The sequence below is a fragment of the Elaeis guineensis genome, chromosome 2 (genome assembly GCF_000442705.2).
Source record: "Elaeis guineensis isolate ETL-2024a chromosome 2, EG11, whole genome shotgun sequence".
NCBI classification, from domain to species: domain Eukaryota; kingdom Viridiplantae; phylum Streptophyta; class Magnoliopsida; order Arecales; family Arecaceae; genus Elaeis; species Elaeis guineensis.
Window position 1 is genome coordinate 114,948,658 of NC_025994.2, and position 17,779 is coordinate 114,966,436.

The window sequence follows — 17,779 nt, forward strand, 5'->3', positions numbered from 1 at the left end:
AAGATTCATAGATACACACCAGTGAGATCCAGTATATTATGTACATTATATCATCCCCATTCATAATAATCTATGAGTTAATAAACAGTAATATGCATCATAGATTGTTTCTATTTACTATCCACTGTAAATTAAATCAATCGGCATTCTCTGAATATTGAAAGGATGATACATTTTAGCCCTGTTGCCACAAGGCTCCAAGGGGTGCTGATATAACTGAAGCTAGATGCTGTCCGAAATTTATGATGTCGGAAGGTATCTGTAAAAAAAATTCATACTCGCAAGGAATATTTCGATGGAAGATCTTTCGATATTTAAGTTAGCTGGAGCTTTGAGAACAATAGAAAAAAAAAAATGAGAGTCGGAAGAACAAAGAGTTCTCCTTTCTCTTCCCTTAGGGCATACCCTTCTCTCGAGTGCCTGAATTTGCTTTTTTTTGCTTGTTATTTCTTACCTAAAGATCTCCTTCATATCTCTTTTTATATGAAGATTGAGTCCATAGGCCACTAGCCAGAATCTGTGATTTGTTAAACCTACCTCTGCATGCCATTAGACCACGTCCTGACCCTTTATTGAGAGAGAAATCTTTTCCATCTCTTCTAAGTCGAGGTTGTTAATTGTAGGCGTTTGGTGTAGACTTCGCCCACGTGGTTGGCTGAAATGATGGTCATGGGTTCATAGCTGGTGTGTCTTCGCCATATCATCTTAGGTACATTTTAATGGAGGATTGGTTCTGATCGGTAGGTCTCTTCTACAATAAGTCTCAAGGAGAAATAATGTGACAATGCTTAGAATATACAAGTGATAGTATGTTTGCTACAAATAAATAAATAATTATTTTCTATTTTGATCTGTAATTAAGTTCATTAATTATTTCAAAGATCTTGATCGACAAGTTTTATACAATAAGCATATATTAGTACAGGAATCAATATAGAATGTCTATTAAAAGAACTATTCATAGATCCCTAATTAAATCATTAGTTATTTATTTTTTAAATGACATGTCATGTATAGAAAATAGAAATCATGTAACCATACTGCCACGATTGTAACGGAGAATTCTAGCTGGAAAAAAGCTATTTAAATTTTTAAATTTACTCTTATATACAAAATAGAGAGGATTCAAACTACTAAAATGGTGGTTCATTTTCATGATTCTACTGATCGGCCTACTTTAAGCCTAACAAGTAATACTTTATTATTCATACAAGTTGCTCTTAAATTTTATAAAAGCTTTCAAGAACAGAAGCCAACAATTTAGCTCTAGTGCTAATTCATATTTTTTAAGACTCTAATGTCGCCTATGAATCTAAAAATAATGCTCCTTACATGGAGTACAATAACATAAGGGTCCATAATAATTATAACATGGATGTCATAGATAACTACTGGACAAATAAAATAAAAGAGAGGATCAAAGTATATTAGGATTGAAATTTTAAATTTAAGTATAAATATTTGGATGATTCAACCTAAAATTTCGTTGGATTCATAGATTGGACCAATACAATCATCAAAAATTTAGATCTTATAAAATAAAAAAGTTTGGATCCAACCATCGAAGGTTGGAGTAGGCCTATATTTACAAATGGCAAGAGTCATCTTTTGAATAGACTGATTCGAATCCTATAAAATAAAAATAATTATCTTAATAGATTTTTTTTTACCTTATGAGATTTCGATAAGTCCACAGAAAAGATTATCCCCTCGATAATTATACGTATTGATCTGTAATCCAAATTTTTGATGGTTTCACTAATGTAACCAATAAAACTTATGAAATTTTAAATCCGGTCAGCCAAATAGACCCGAGAGCTGAAGGCTAGTTAGGATGGTTGTCTTGTGATGAAATATCCAACGCAATATTTTTTTATAATTTTCTCCTCCTTTTCCCGTGTTTTGTCATCCGCAATTTAAAGTTCTTACATCTTAAGGCCGCCTCATATTGTGTCCACGTGGATGCATCGTAGAATTCGACCGTTGGAGCGCTGTCCCACGCCGGAACCTCGAATTCCCTCTTCTCCGCCCAAACTTCAGCAAGGCAAGAACGCATCGCTCTCTCTCTCTCTCTCTCTCTCTCTCTCTGTGTCTCTCTCATGGGGATCTCCACAGAAGCCCAGCAAGAAGAAAAGGTAAGCAAGAAAGGTATTATTTTTTTAAGAGCTCTTGATGGTGACTAGGTTTGCTTTTATAGGTCCTCGTCTCCTTCATGTTCTCCTATCTCCCTTTCTTGGGCATCGGGTTACTCAATAAAGATCCCTTTTTCCGCCTCACTGGAGACTTATCTTATCTGTGTACGAAGAATTTGGCATTGCTGGATTCAGTCTTTCTGCATTATTGAAATTATTGCAGCAAAGATTAAGGCGAATTAGGATTTTCCAAGCTGAAGTTTGGTATTTTTGTTGCTATCTCGATATTATTTGTTGATACAGAATTCTGTCGAAGTCGGAGAAACTGGAGTTGGGATGATTGCGGCCGCCGTCAGGACGTGCAAGGAAAGTCTAAATCGGAGTTGGGGGTACTCTGACAAGACCCTCCGATGCTCAAGTCAGTACTCTGCTTCAACAGAAATGGAGTGCTCAAGAAAAATTTTAGCAGAGTTTTGAGATAGAGTTTAGAGCTTAGAGAATAACGTATCTGGAGGATCCCTTTTATAGACGGAGGAGCGTAACCGATTGACAGCGACGTCCGTAACCGCCTGATAGTGGGCCGTTCGTGGCCGCGTAGAGTTTGTGGCAGAGAGTAGTGGCGTCAGTGGGCTGTTCAAAGCCACATGGGGTTTGTTATGGAGAGAAGAGTGATGTCCGCTGTCGCGACTTACCAGAGAGTGGTGGGACCACGTAGAATCTATTATAGAGAGTGGAGTGGGGTAGTGGCTATTGTCGTGACTTGCCAGAGAGTTCGGACCTGTTGGCTGAAACTTGACTGGGATGTCTGATGGAGCAGAATGACTCTCTGTCCCTGCAATTTGGAAGAAGCTCGGATGTTCCCGAAGTTGTTGATGGGTTAACGGTTGTTGAGTGCCGTTGGTACTGCAGACGGGAGTCATCTGCTGTAGAAGCTCGGACAGGAACAGCCTGTTGAAGAAGTCCGATAGGAATCCGATTGCTAGAGAAGTCTGTCTGGAATTTGCCTGATGTGGAAGCTCGTCTGAAGATTATCCACTAGAGAAGTCTGGTTTCATGAAGAATCTGACGAAGGGTTGGCCGGCGGTGGACTTTCGATGGCGTTGGGGAGGTTCGTCCGCTGGAGGAGTCTGGGGATCCTGTGGAAGTCTGGATGGCATTGTTGAAGTCCGACTGACGCCATTGAAGGTTGATGGCTGGGGAGGTTCGGCAGACACCGGAGGCGATCATCTGTTGTAGAAGTCCGGCTGCTGGAGCCCGTCTGTTGTAGAAGCTCGTCCGGAATCCATCCGCTATGAAAGTTCGGACGGAGTCCGGTTCTTGCAAAAATCTGAAAGGAGGCCTCTTATTGTAGAGGCTCGGTCGAAGATCGGTTGTCGTTGGAGCTCGGAGTAGTGACCTGGTCGGTGGAGCCTATCCCGTTGTAGAAACTCGTCTGGGATCCACCCACTGTAGGAGCTCGGCTGAAGTCTGCCTGTGATAGAAGTTCGGAAGAAATTTGTTTACAGTAGAAGCTCGGATGGAATTCGCTTACAGTAGAGATCCAAAGTAGACTGCTCGCTGTGGAAGTTTGGAGTAGACTGCTTGCGGTAGGAGTTCGGAGTAGACTGCTTGCGGTAGAAGTTCGGAGTAGACTGCTTGCGGTAGAAGTTCGTCTGGGATCCAGCTCCCGTAGGAGCCCGGATAAAATCCGGAAGGCGGTCGACCGTCGTAGAAACTTGGATGGAACCTAGCTACTGCAGAAGCCCTGTTGTTGGGAAAGTTCGGACGTCGACGAAGTCCGAAAAGAGTCCGGAGTAAAGTCGATCGTGGCTGGGAGAAGTCCGGAAGAGATTCGGAGAATAGTTGATTACTTTAAAAGATCGACTGATAGTGAAGCCTAGAGAGTGTTTGGAGCAGTCCGGTAGATGAATGGAGAAGTTCATTGTCGGAGAAGTCCGGATGGTCGAGGGAGTTCAGAAAGACGTCACACAAGGTCGGAAGCCGGTAAAGCCCTAGAAGGGTCGGCCTTTTGCAAACTTCGGCTGGGGGTATTTTACACCCAACACCAGTCCCCCTACTTTCGAGTTCAGGCTCTGAATGAAGAAAGTACAGAGAAATTCTCACAGTCGAAGTTGCCTCCCTCGAATTCCGCACTCGATGGTTTTCAGATATTTTGACGTTTGGCGCGCTGGTGCCGGAGTCTTTTCAAACCAAAGCGATCCGAAAAGATTTTTTCGAAATTCTCACTGGGGCGTGGTGCTAGGTACGGTGCAATAATGATTTTGTCAGCTATCAGCCATTTTCAACCACCTGCCATGGTGAGTGGGACACGCGGCGAGCGTAGGTCGGCCAGAGAAGATCCGCAATCATTATTGCGCCAGACCCTAGGAGTTATTTAAACACGTCCTCTTCCTTCAGGGATTTCACTTTGTCTGAGAGAATCCTTTGGTCCCCTCCTCTTCTCTGAGAGCTCCAGCTTCCTTTAACGTCCTTCTTGGCTTTAGGCATCCTCCGGGTCGACTTCTATCATCCTTGCCATCTTCCTGCACTCCTCGGGCCAACCTAGGTTAGTTCTGAAACTTCTTATCATTTTTCTGTTCTTTCTTCTCCGTATTCCATTTGTTTAGCTTCCTCGAGAGCTTGTTTGCTATTTTTTAGATTTTTTTTTTCGAGATTTTTGTGGCTTCCATTCGATCCAAAATGTCTTCCGATATCTCCTCTTCTAGCGGTTCTAGGAGTTCGTCAGTCCCAATCTCCCAAAGTCCTTGTACCGTAGATGAATCCGTAGTTAGGATCGAACCTCGTCTAGTCTTTGCACCGGACACCATCCCCAGCTCTTTGACTCCGGATGAACTCTCACTGATAAGGATTCAGTATGGAGTTCCTCCGAAGTACGAGCCGGAGCTTCCCGGGCCAACTGATCGGGCTAGCGCTCCTCCTCCCGGTTGCTTCTGTCTGTACCAGGAGGCCTTCCGTGTCGGACTTCGACTTTCACTTCCACCTTTTGTCATCGCTCTCTTTCATTTTTTGAACATTTCTCTAGTCTCAGTAGCGCCGAACTCCTTTAGATTTTTGATAGGATTTCTTTTCCTTTGTCACCTAGCCGAAGTCCAGCCAACCCTTTCTCTGTTTAAGTATTTCTACACCTTCAAATGTCACCCCTCGGCAAAGGACTAGTGGTACTTCTCCCCCCAGTTCGGTAGAAAGGGGTTGCTGAAAGGCGCCCCCTCTTCTATCCACAACTGGAAGGAGAGGTTCTTCTATGTTCGGTGCCCGACCTTGGAGCTGGGATTACCCCCTTGGGGCTCCCTGAGGGATTCCGTCCACCGGGCTTCTAGCCTGGAAAGGGACGACCTCGAAGCCTCCAAAAAGCTCGAGGCCTATCAAGCTCCCCTCCTCTCCGAACTTCTAAAAGAACAACTCTTGTTCAACGTCGGCCTGAGTCCTCTTAACCCTGTCGGTATAATTATATATATATATTTTTTTGTGCTTCCCCTTTCTCTTATTCCATCTCTGAGCCGTGTTGATCTTCTTTTATTGCAGACATGGATGCAGGCGTGGCTCGGAGGTTAGCCCAGGGTCTTAAGACCCACAAGAGAAAAGGCGCCTCAACTTCGGAGTCGGTGAAGAAAGTCAGGACAGAAGAGACAAGCTCGGCCGCGCCTGCTCAGGTGGCTGTCACTGTCAATGTCCCTTCCGACGTCGAATCCGAAGTCCCCCGAGCCCCTTCAAGGAGCCCCCCGGCCGTGGATCCCACTCCAGAGGCTCATCCCGAGGGGGCATCCGGGGGTGCAAGGAGGAGGAGAAAGAAGACTCTGGCCCATAAGAGCCGCAGCCGCAAGGCTGCCGTCGAGGGGGCAGGCAAATCCGAGGAAGATCTAGGGAAAAATCCCTTCCATAATAAGGATTTAATAAAGAAATTGGTCGACGGGTGCATCCTGCCCGAGGTCGTCCGCAGGATCGTCCACACCGACCCTGAGCAGCGGGTCTGGAACTCTCTGGGGTCCTTCTTCGAGGTAGATCAATTCACTCCTTCTTCCTGCCTCTTTACTTTGCTTACCTTTCGGCTTTTATATTGATTCCCTGCTCTTGCAGGTGGGACACCAGCTCATCGCCAACATCGAGGCGATGAACGATGCCAGGAAGGAGGCCGCCAGGCGAAGGAAGGTCGTCTGACCGAGGCCGTCCGCTTCGAGGAGAAGACTACTGAAGTTGCAAGTCTCCAAGAGGCGCTGCTGAAGGAGGGGCAAACCTCGATGAACTTGAGGGCCACTTTGGAGGAAGAGAGAGACAAGGCAGAGGCTGAGGTCTCCGAACTGAAGGCGCAGGTTTCTGAGCTGAAGGCGCGGATCCCATCCCTGGTCTCGAAGGCAGGGGCCCGAGCAGTGGAGGAATTCAAGGCCTCCTCCGAGATAGAGGATCTACAGATCCAGTTCGGTCAGGATGCCTTCATCAAGGGTTTCGAACTCTGCCAAGAGAAGGTGGCCGGAAAGTTTTTTGAACTGGACCTCGGCTTCCTGGATGAGGCATCCGACGATGAAGCCGGACCTTCCGAAGCCGTGACCGGTCCTCCTCCAGTCGGGACCCCTTCGACCGCTGCGGCCGCTGCTACCGACCTTCCAGGGATGCCGAGCCCCTCCACTTCTGTCCCAGAAGTTCGAAACCTCTAGTTTTATTTTTTTCTTTTGTGGTGACTTTTCTTCGTTCTCTTATACTTAAAAATTATATAATCAATGAAATCGGATTCTTCTTTACAAAAAGCTCCTTTTTCTTCTTTTGCATTCCTTTTCTTCTCTTCCGTCTTCTTGTACTAATTTGAGCTGTGGCGTTCTTGTCTCCCAATGACAGTGCCCTGCCGAAGCTCTTCTCCTACCACAGGAGATCCCTCTAAAGTCGATGATTCGAGACCTCAGAAGGAAAGTTCATCAGTTGACGAAGAAATCCAAGAAGTTGGAAGATGAACTTCACCGGCTGAGGAAGAGCTATTCGAAAGTCACTGCGGAGGCTATTCGCTTTTAGAACCTTCACAGAAAGGGTCTCATGGACTATACCCGGAGGAAGGCCGACTTTGTGATGGAGCTTGAGGAACTCCGAAAATGTGCCAGCGATCGATCTTGGACTCAGGCTTCCAAGATTAGCTCCCTTGAAGTCGAGCTGGCGGCCGTACGGGAGAGGATCGGTCAGTTGGAAGGGAGCTCATCCTGGCTCACAATCCAAGCCGATCGCGACTGAGACTGGTCAAAGAAGTTCTCTGACCTTCAAAAGCAGCTGCAGGACGTCGAGGCGAACTACAATGCCTACCGAGCCAGTTGGAGCGGGCAAGTAGAGGACTACCGAAGGAAGCTCCAGACGGTGACCGACGAAGTTGTCCGCCTTCAGAGGCAACTGTCTGAGAGAGTCCAGCCTGCCCTTGCATAAGGCTCCGACGAGCTCCGCTCCTTGAGGGGGACCATGGCAGAGCTGTCCGTGGCCCTTGGGTGGGAGGAGGCCAAACTGCAGCGGCTGAAGATTCAGCTGGTCCACGAGGGCAGGCGGTCAAAGATGTCGAGGTGGAGTCCGAGGTCCTAAGGAAGAAGCTTCGAGAGTCGGAGGGCGAGAGCCGACGATTCCACCAGATGTACCGGGATTGCTGCTGAGAAAGATGGAACTAGAGGAAGAAGTCGAAAACTTAAAGCAATCCCTAATAAGGACCGGAACCGAGAGCTCGAAGTCGGAAGAGGCTGAGCTTCCTTAGAGCCCCCCCTTTTTTTTATCTTTTATCCTTCCATGCATTCTTTTTCTCTTCTTGTCATTTTTCTTTTTTGGCCTTCAAGGCTTTGTAATGTACACTTCACTAATGAAATGAAAAGGAAGTTTTCCATTACCTTGTCCATTCTTGCATTAAGTTATCGTTTACCGGATTTTTTTTGTCTTTTGTCATGTTTGATGTCGACGTTGTTTGAAGGTTCCTGATCGTCGCCATGTTGATTCGTCCTTTTTGTTCATGACTGTAGGCCTTTTTGAAGCTATTCGAGTTTGTCGTTTCCTTTCGGTGCTCGAGCTTGGGGGCCTGAACTTCTCGTCACCTTGAGGAAGTTAATTTTTTCGAACTTCTCGCTGCCTTATGGAAGTCGATTTTTTCGAACTTCTTGTCACCTTGTGGAAGTCGATTTTTTCGAACTTCTCGTCGCCTGTGTTGAGTTTCCTCTTAGGAACTGAGGGTTTTTGATAAGAGTCTTCTCCCTTCCCTTGTGTCTTTGATGCGGTTCGTTTTTTCCTTATTACTGGTATGGTTCGTCGCTCTCCCTTTTGATCTCCCCTCTTCCTTCTTCTTTTTTTTTTTATACTTGGGCGAGGGTTTTCCCTCTGCTCTTAGCGTGGTTGTAGGGATGTAGAGGAGCCATCGAGGAAGCTTTTCTCCTCATCCGATCTTGAATGATCAGGTCTTCGTCTGTGTCAGGATGAGGTTCTCCTTCTGTTCCCGACACAGTCAATTTCAGCTCATGTTAGTACGGGGTTTTCCTACTATTCCTAACAGGACTATGAGGGCACATAAGGGCCGTTGTAAAGGGCCTCTCCCTCCATCCGGTCTCTAAATAATCGAGCCTTCGACCTTGCTCATATTAGGACGAGGTTCTCCTCCTGTTCCTAACAAGGCTGTGAGGATACATAAGGGCCGTTGCAAAGGGCCTCTCCCCCCATCCGGTCTCTAAATAACCGGACCTTCGACTTTACTCATGTTAGGACGAGATTCTTCTCCTGTTCCTAACAAGACTGTGAGGGCACATAAAGGCCGTTGTAAGGGCCTCTCCCCCCATCCGGTCTTAAGTAATCGGACCTTCGACTTTGCTCATGTTAGGACGAGGTTCTTCTCCTATTTCTAACAAGGCTGTGGGGGCACATAAGGACCGTTGTAAGGGCCTCTCCTTTTATCCGATCTTAAATAATTGGGCCTTCGACTTTGCTCATGTTAGGATGAGGTTCTCCTCCTGTTCCTAACAAGACTGTGGGGGCACATAAGGACCGTTGTAAGGGCCTCTTCCTCCATCCGGTCTTAAGTAATCGGGCCTTCGACTTTGCTCATGTTAGGACGAGGTTCTTCTCCTGTTCCTAATAAGGCTATGGGGGCACATAAGGGCCGTTGTAAGGGCCTTTCCCCCCATCCGGTCTTAAATAATCGGGCCTTCGACTTTGCTCATGTTAGGATGAGATTCTCCTCATATTCCTAACATGCTTAATTTCGATTGTCGAAAAGAGCTGCTCCCTGTCGTTATGAGCTCAAGCCAAAAAGAAGATATACAAATATGAAAGAAACCTTTATTTGAGGTAAAGTTATTGGTAATACATTCGTAGATTTTTCAAATTTCATGGTCGCGGAAGGTCTGCCCTCCGTCGGGGTCCTTCAGAGATGGAGTTGATGATCCCAATTGGAGGCTGATCTTCAGGCTAGTCCTCCCTCCTTGGCGGCTCCGGTTGTGGCAGGACCCTTGGCCGATCTTTCCTACCTTCAGGTCGGCGTCGAATGAATCTGTCGAGCCGACCTCGCCTGATGAGCTCCTCGATCTCATCTCGGAGCTGAATGCACTCCTCCGTGTCATGGCCATGGTCACGATGGTAGAGGCAGAACTTGTTAGGATTGCGCTTCCCGGGGTGTGTGCGCATCCTTTCCGGCCTCGGCAGCTACCCCTGACCTCCATCAGCACTTGAGTTTTTGATGCGTTGAGAGGGGCGTAGCTGTGAAATCTTCCCGGGGGAGAGCCCCGCCAAACTCTACGGTCCGGGCTTCTCTTCTTACGGGCCCAGGGAGGAGTCTGGACACGCTTGTATCCGGAGAGAGTTCGAGAACGTGGCCAAGCTTCACTCGGCCCTTTTTCAACTGTGGGCTTGCTGGAACCTCCCGCCTGCCGCTCCTTCACGATCTCCTTGTCCTTCATCTTGAAGGCTTCTTCTGCACAGGCATATCCTTCGGCCCGAGCCAGCAAATCGATGAAGTCCCTAAGATACTTCTTTTTCAGAAAAAACAGAAGATCGTTCTTTTGAAGACCGCCCTTCAGGGCGGCCATCGCAACTGATTGGTCCAAGTTTCGGACCTCCAACGCGGTGACGTTGAAATGGTTGACGTAAGCTTGGATGGATTCTCCCTCCTTTTGCTTGATGTTAATGAGGGACTCCGAACCTCTCCGGGGACGCCAGCTGCTGACAAAATGAGCAACAAACTGGTAGCTCATCTGTTCAAAAGAGAAGATAGTACCCGGCTTCAGTGCTGAGTACCAATTTCTTGCTACTCCCTTCAAGGTTGACGGAAAAGCTCGGCACAGGATGGCGTCTGGCATGCCATGAAGCAGCATCATTGTCCGGAAGGCCTCCAGATGGTCGACCGAATCTGAGGTCCCATCGTAGCTCTCGAATTGGGGAAGCTTGAAGTTTGGCGGGATCGATTCCTGTATGATCATTTGAGAGAAAGGAGGATCAGTACAGATGTCCTCACCATAAGCAGGGGGAGCGTGGCGGAGCTCTTCGATCCGTCGGTTCATCTCCTGGAGTCTTTGATCCAAGAGATCCTCTCGACTGCGGGTCTCGAGGGTCTTCTGGTGTAACGGTGGTAGGGACTCTCTGGGGGTGGAATCGTGGTCGGATGGTAGGCTCTCTGCCTTCTGCTTCCCTTTTCCGGGGAAGACAGGGCGACTTGCCCAAGTGGCCCGCCCGGTTGTCAGATTCTGAAACTCCGACGATGCTCTTTCCAGCCGCACTGATGCCTACAGCTGCTGTGGTTGCTGCTGCATGGCCTACACTACTTCGATGAGGCCTCTGACCTGCTGAACCAGCAGGTCGAACTGCTCCATGCCGACTGCCGTTGCCGGAGGAGGAGGAGGAGGAGCCTGGGAAACTGGAGACGAGGTCGGATCTTGCGGAGCTCGCTGAGATCTGGTCACGAAGGCTGTGGATCGCCTGGTGGATGCCTTTCGGGGAGGCATCAAGTGGAGATCTAGAAGGAGAAGGAGAAGAGGATGTCGGAGAAGATGATCAGAGTCAGTCCCGTTGAGCACTCCTTTAAGAACAATGGTACTGTGAAGACACAGCCCTTCCTCTAGCGTCAATTCTGTTGATGCAGAATTCCGCCGAAGTCGGAGAAGCTGGAATTGGGATGATCGCGGCCGCCGCCAGGACCTGCAAGAGAAGTCTAAACCAGAGTTGGGGGTGCTCCGGCAAGATCCTCCGACGCTCAAGTCAGTACTCTGCTTCAACAGAAATGGAGTGCTCAAGAAAAATTTTAGCAGAGTTTTGAGATAGAGTTTAGAGCTTAGAGAATAACGTATCTGAAGAGTCCCTTTTATAGATGGAGGAGCGTAACTGATTGACAGTGACGTCCGTAACTGTCTAGTAGTGGGCCGTTCGTGGCCGCGCAGAGTTTGTTGCGGAGAGTAGTGGCGTCAGTGGGCTGTTCAGAGCCACGTGGGGTTTGTTATGGAGAGCGGAGTGGTGTCCGCTGTCGCGACTTACCAAAGAGTGGTGGGACCACGTGGAATCTGTTACAGAGAGTGGAGTGGGGTAGTGGCCATTGTCGTGACTTGCCAGAGGGTTCGGGCCTGTTGGCTGAAGCTCGGCTGGGACGTCTAATGGAGCGGAATGACTCTCTGTCCCTGCAATTTGGGAGAAGCTCGGATGTTTCCGAAGTTGTTGATGGGTTAACAGTTGTTGAGTGCCGTTGGTGCTGCAGATGGGAGTCATCTGCTGTAGAAGCTCGGACAGGAACCGCCTGTTGAAGAAGTCCGGTAGGAGTCTGATTGCTAGAGAAGTCCGTCTGGGATTTGCCTGATGTGGAAGCTCGTCTGAAGATTATCCGTCGGAGAAGTCCGATTTCATGAAGAATCTGGCGGAGGGTCGGCCGGCAGTGGACTTCGGATGGCGTTGGGGAGGTTCGTTCGCTGGAGGAGTCTGGAGATCCTGTGGAAGTCTGGATGGCATTGTTGAAGTCCGGCTGACGCCATTGAAAGTTGATGGCTGGAGAGGTTCGGCAGACACTGGAAGCGATCGGCTGTTGTAGAAGTCCGGCTGCTGGAGCCCGTCTGTTGTAGAAGCTCGTCCGGAATCCATCCGCTATGAAAGTTCGGACGGAGTCTGGTTCTTGCAGAAGGCTGAAAGGAGGCCTCTTATTGTAGAGGCTCGGTCGAAAATCGGTTGTCGTGGGAACTCGGAGTAGTGATCTGGCCAGTGGAGCTTATCCCGTTGTAGAAGCTCGTTTGGGATCCATCCACTGTAGGAGCTCGGCTGAAATCTGCCTGTGATAGAAGTTCGAAAGAAATTTGTTTACAGTAGAAGCTCGGATGGAATTCGCTTACAGTAGAGATCCGGAGTAGACCGCTCGCTGTGGAAGCTCGGAGTATACTGCTTGCGGTAGGAGTTTGGAGTAGACTGCTTGCAGTAGAAGTTCGGAGTAGATTGCTTACGGTAGAAGTTCGTCCGGGATCCGGCTCCCGTAGGAGCCCGGATAAAATCCGGAAGGCGGTCGACCGCCGTAGAAACTTGGATGGAACCTGGCTACTGCAGAAGCCCTGTTGTTGGGAAAGTTCGGACGTCGACGAAGCCCGAAAGGAATCCGGAGTAAAGTCGATCGTGGCTGGGAGAAGTCCGGAAGAGATTCGGAGAATAGTTGATTACTTTAGAAGATCGACTGATAGTGAAGCCTAGAGAGTGTTTGGAGCGGTCCGGTAGATGAATGGAGAAGTTCATTATCGGAGAAGTCCGGATGGTCGAGGGAGTTCAGAAAGACGTCACACAAGGTCGGAAGCCGGTAAAGCCCTGGAAGAGTCGGCCTTTTGCAAACTTCGGCTGAGGGTATTTTACACCCAACATTATTGTTTTTAGGGTTTTCTTTTAGTTGCGGTTGTTTTTCTTTTTTAAATGGTGATTTCACATGAAATGCTCAGGAATCTAGGGTTCTATTATGGGTTTAAACTCGGCAATCTCAACTTGCTGTGGATTTGATTACAGCTTGACTTGTTCACATTAAGCGTGTTTGATGTTGTCTTTCACTGGCGGGGAAGAGGGCTACAGCGTTGGGGTGGTGTTGGTGGTTATCTAGGTTCTTTGGCACAAATTTTAGACAAGATTTGCGTCCTTTTTTTTTAATCTGATTACGTGACAGAAAGAAAATTAACTCTGCGGTATTTAATTTAGTTCTATCTCTTCTGGAATTGAACATGGTGCCATCTTTATGTTGTTTCTGACTATATACCTTTCAACTCTGCATTTTGACATGATTTGAGGATCAATTGTTCTAAATTCTGCTTTGATTTTTCAAAGTCTTCTTCACAGGTGTTGACTGTGGAGAAGCGGTGGACTCTCAGTGACTTTGACATTGGAAAGCCTGTTGGACGAGGGAAGTTTGGTCATGTTTATTTGGCCAGAGAAAAGAAGGTACTGATCATTTGCTTGGAACTATACAACTAGGGTAGTTGGCACTCTTCCTTACCTTGGTGTTTCTTTAGAAAAGGTGATGTTTCATTAAATATTATGTCATCTTTTATTGTAATACCCAGAAGAGCAATCCAAATTCTAAACTGCGATTGCAATGGAAGAAATATAAAAGAATCCATCAGCTTAAATAGTCACTGGCATCTGATATATCACAGTCTACATTAATATTTCTTAGGTTTATGAGTTTTGCAAGACCTATTACTTGTTCTGCATGGAAGCAGAGCAATCATATTGTGGCACTCAAGCTTCTGTTCAAGAGTCAGCTTAAACAGTCTCAGGTTGAGCATTCAGTTGCGTCATGAAGTAGAAATACAAAGTCACTTACGGCACCCAAATATATTGTGTTTATATGGTTATTTCTATGATCAGGTATGGAAATACCTGTGTTGTTGATGTCTGTATTGTGCAATAGTAGTGCAAGAGACATTTTGCAGTGGTTCAAGCTTTCTCATATTTCCAATTCTACTGCAGACCCATGTTTATTTGATATTAGAATATGCAGCAAAAGGTGAGCTCTACAAAGAATTTTAGAAATGCAAACATTTCAGTGAAAGGCAAGCTGCAACTGTGAGTACACATATGCTCTATATTATTTCTTTTCATGTGCCTTATATTACTCTTGTTTGATGCAATTACCTGACTGAACATTGTTCTACCTTTAATTCTCCCTATCTACATGTTTGCTCTACTAATCCAATACTTTCATGTGGTGCTCTTGTGTATGTTTATATGCATTGCAGCTGTAATGTAAAGTATGTGTGTTGCCATATGACATCTAACATCTGTGACTTGCTACAAATTTGATCTTTTTGAAATTTTGTGATGTTTTAGTATGTTGCATCATTAGCACAGGCCTTGATCTACTTGCACGGGAAGCATGTTATTCACAGAGATATCAAACCAGAGAAGCTTCTGATTGATGTTTATGTACCCACTGATTCTTTTTTCCTGGCTCAACATTTACATGGAAGATTCTTATGCAGTTGGTTCTTGGGTTAGGGTGAGTTGAAAATTGCAGATTTTGGGTGGTCTGTTCCCACATTTAGTCGCAGGCGGACCATGTGTGGGACATTGGACTACCTTCCACCTGAAATGGGTATGCCAACTGCCATTTACTCAGTTTCTCCTTGTATGAATTTTCTCGTGAACTTCCTACTTGGATCCTCACTTGTTTCCATCTGTTCTTGTGTTACAGTGGAAAGTGGAGAACATGATGCTAGGGTGGACATTTGGAGCTTGGGTGTCTTATGCTATGAGTTTCTATATGGAGTTCCACCATTTGAGGCAAAAGAACATTCAGATACATACAGAAGGTTAGCAAGAAAAACAAATCATGTTATTTGTATTGCCTTAGCATATCATTTGACAACATTCCTTTTCTTCGATTGCAGTATGTCATTTTACAATGATTAATATGTTCCTCTTTTCTTAAAGTAGAGAAGGAAGAAACTTTACCATACTATTACATGCCTTCATTTAGCTTAGCATGTGGCTTTTGGATTTAACCAATTGTGCTGTATGAAATGTCTGTTGTGCTTATTTTTCATAGGTCACAGAAATTAAACAACACAATAAGTAAAGGACCTCCAGCATGAAGATGGTAATTTATGGAGCCTAATACAATATAAAAATTCGATAAAGGAGACATAAGTTTACCCTTCAATTCCAGCTAATAACCTCTACAAATGGCAGCTAAAAAATCAGATGGAACATATCAGAAGTCCAGTTATATTCCTTATTTATTTTGTACAAATTGCTTCAACCTACTTATAGACTTGCCTAAATATCCTGTCTTTGTACCTCTTAACAAATACCATGGGGTAGTTAGGCCCAAGATTGATCCACCCCTCAAAGGATAAAAGATGATGTATTTGTAGCCCAAGTAGAGTTTCTAGCAATCCTTAAAATCTTTGAATCGCTTTAGAGAAGGACTAATAAAAGTACCAGAGAGGATGCTCTTATTATATCCTTTTTTCAAAGAACCTCTCATCTTCTTTACATAGAATTTATAGACGACCTTCACCAGTCCCTTCATCTGTTGGAAGGTTATAGCTGGTAAGAACCTTAATGAGCCAGCTGCAAATTTTCCTAGGAGGAACCTGGGATCTCCTAACAAGTCTCTAATTGTTTGGATGTGTTAATATTTCATCAAAAATATTTGTTTATAGAAAACAACTTCATTTAAGAAATAATGCTTGAAACCCTTCTTTTTCTTATTCTCTGTCCAACTTGTACCCACAATAGTAGAGGACAGGGTATCATGGACATGTCCAAGAAGAATTAGTAACAATCTGCACCATATTTTAAGTCTCTTTGGATGTTCCTGAAGGAGTACGGTGCTCATCACTTTTCCAAAGGGCTTACAGGCACCTCCTTTTCCCCCTGAGAAGTTTCTCGAAGCTGAAAATAGTCCATCTACCTCACATTATAAGTCTTTGAATATCCATATATAGTATGCTGAAATTGTTATATAGCTCATCAAAAAAATTCATTGAAGCATTTTATAGCAAAAATTCTACATTTTCGAAATTTCATGTGAGCACCCTTTTCTCTTTTGCCAAGTAATAATGCTTGAAACCCATCTTGTTCTTATTCTCTTTCAATAAGTAATATCACACTTCAATTGTCTTGGCAGCTTTTGTTTTTTTCACATTTACACTGTTCCCTTGAAATTATGTAATTTAGGTCCTATGCACTCTCTACGTGCTATGCTATTTGGATTCAGGATAATCAAAGTTGATCTGAAGTTTCCTCCAAAACCAGTTGTTTCTTCTGCTGCAAAGGAACTAATAGCCAGGTTGACACCATCTTTCCTGTTTCTTAGCATAATCATTGAAACAAGTCACTTTATGAATAGCTTTCTATATGACATTCAGATGCTTGTCAAAGACTCCTCACAACGTCTTCCACTTCGCAAGTTGCTTGAGCATCCATGGATACTCCAGAATGCAGATCCATCAGGCATCTATAGAGGATAACATGGAGTTTAAAAGACAGGCAATCCCCCAGATGTTAGTGTAGTCACGGGAAACCTACCCTCTAATAAATTTGGAGGAAATTTGTGGGTCAAATTCATTGATTGTATGTAAATTTAGCTCTTTTGTTTCACCTAGGTTTTGGGTTGAACATCTGACCGATAGGATCATTGTTGACGTCTGATGAGAGCCAGTAAAGTCAGGAGTTGTAAGTTGTAACAGGGAGCTAACTTGTATTCTATGTGGTGGTTGATCTCTCTGCTTGCATATATAGAAACTTCTTATGTATGGTTACCTTTTCCCTCCTTTAATGAATTTCAAATACCTACAAAAGCTGGATTTAGAAAACAACAGGAATATTGAATCAAAAGTTAGCCATGCAAAACTTTAACATTGCACTGGAGGAAAAGGACACATTTAGAGGTTTGTATGTATACATTGTAATACCACCATTATCTCCACTCAATCCTTGTTTCTAGTATCAACTCTTGCATTATTTTGAGTTTTTCCTAAATTCCACAGTGTCCCATTATCGCATCATTTCCACCTGCTAACCTAATTTCAGAATTCTCACCTCCTCATTTCTCATCACCAGCATTGGGTGATAATATGCTGACCAGCATTAGGTGATAATAAGCAATCACCTGCACTTAATGATTCTTACATAAATTCATGTCCCCAAACCAGTTATACTATTTTATTTTCAAACCAGTTATACTATTTTGTTTTCCTTTTTGTTTTTCAGTGAGGATTATACTATTTTTGTTAAACTGTCATGTACCTGCTATCACTATGGTCAAATGGAATTTATTTTATTAATCTGAGCATGAGTCTAACGAAATTTGATATGCTTGGGATGGCATTTCAGTGATGTTTTGCAGACCGCAATGGTATCTCCAAATTTTGCAACAGAGGATTCTCCTTCTCTCCCTTCTGTGGTTGATTTGGCCATCCAACTGCTGCAGTTTGGAACTCCGCTTATGTCTGACATACGAAATTGTAAATGCTGCTAAATTGCAATATAGAAGCAACCAGATCACCAAAGCAGGCAAGTTGCTTATGGCCAACGCTCAAATATTTTGAGCTGCAGGAATTTTAAACAGTATTATGCTTAAAATAGAAGGATGATTCTAATGGAGCTGTTAAAGAAACATAAGAGAATCCATTCTCGAAATCGTTGAACACTATAATCAACCAAGGCAACTTTGGTTAAATATAACTCAATCCTGTTGCAGC

At 45.1% G+C, this 17,779-nt stretch overlaps 1 pseudogene; it reads left to right on the forward strand.

Moving 5' to 3' along the window:
- Positions 1-1,837: 1,837 nt before the first annotated feature.
- Positions 1,838-16,831, forward strand: LOC114912613 (serine/threonine-protein kinase Aurora-2-like; annotated as a pseudogene).
- The last annotated feature ends 948 nt before the right edge of the window (positions 16,832-17,779 follow it).